This window comes from Littorina saxatilis, linkage group LG2 (genome assembly GCF_037325665.1).
Source record: "Littorina saxatilis isolate snail1 linkage group LG2, US_GU_Lsax_2.0, whole genome shotgun sequence".
In the NCBI taxonomy this organism is placed as follows: Eukaryota; Metazoa; Mollusca; class Gastropoda; order Littorinimorpha; family Littorinidae; genus Littorina; species Littorina saxatilis.
In genome coordinates this window covers 55,740,179-55,741,419 of record NC_090246.1, presented here as the reverse complement: position 1 = coordinate 55,741,419, position 1,241 = coordinate 55,740,179, and positions in this window count along the sequence as shown.

Here is a 1,241-nt window from a genome sequence, read left to right as displayed (position 1 = left end):
GAAAATTAAAAATATAAAAATTATGATCAAAATTAAATTTTCGAAATCAATTTAAAAACACTTTCATCTTATTCCTTGTCGGTTCCTGATTCCAAAAACATATAGATATGATATGTTTGGATTAAAAACACGCTCAGAAAGTTAAAACGAAGAGAGGTACAGTAAAGCGTGCTATGAAGCGCACAGCGCAACCGCTATCGCGCCAAACAGGCTCGTCACTTTCACTGCCTTTTGCACTTGCGGCGGACTACGTTCAGTTTCATTCTGTGAGTTCGACAGCTTGACTAAATGTAGTAATTTTGCCTTACGCGACTTGTTTCTTTCTTGCTGCCTTTCCTGCGTTCTTAGTTTCCTTCTTTCTGATCCATTCATTCTCTTCTTTATGTGTCCCCCCTCCCCCCCCCCCCCTCCCTCCCTCCACTTTCTTTTAACCTTTCTTTCTTTAGTTCTCTCATTCTTGTGTTTCATTCGCACGTTTACTTGTTTTTTGTGGGTGTTTTTTTCGATCCTCATTTTTTCTTCTGTTTTTGCCATTTTCTTTCCCAAATTTTAGGGGTTTCGTATCCTTTTAATCCCTTTGAAGATCGGAGGAGGGCTGTCAGTTCACTCCAGTTTTGTTATCCTCTTTGATTTTCCATATAATCAGTACAAGTTTTCAGCTGCTGCTGTTGTTTCCTTTTTAATGTTATTTTCACTTTTGAAAAGAAAAACAACATTCCACGTCAAATTCTGAAGGGAGATGAGATGCTATTTTTAGGACACGCGAAAATGTGATTCCTTTTTGGATTAGATATATGCAATGCGATCTGCTGGAAGGTATAACTAAGTTTCAGGCTCCGGAGTGCAGCAGTTAACTGGAGGTAATGAAGCTGTCAAGAATGTGACGTGTTATCGTACAAAATGATTACATATTACTTATTTGGTGCAGGGGTGCAACGCCGTTTTACGCAGGAGAAGTGTTTTGTTGTTGTGTATATATATATTCGCGAAATCGGCAGCGTTTTGCCGAACATGCGTAAAGGCTTCTAAAACTGTGCCCTTTCACACAATCGAAAGCCAATTTGGGGTTTTAAAGTTCTTAAATGTCTTGGGTATCACCACACGTAGACAGCTAGATGCTGAAATGGATAGGTATCGCAATTATCGATAAGTTATGGCAAGTAATGGTAAAAAGTGTAGTTTTCGTGCATTTTCGGAGTTAAAGCTCGACACAGACTAACACTGACCATAAAAACCATTAT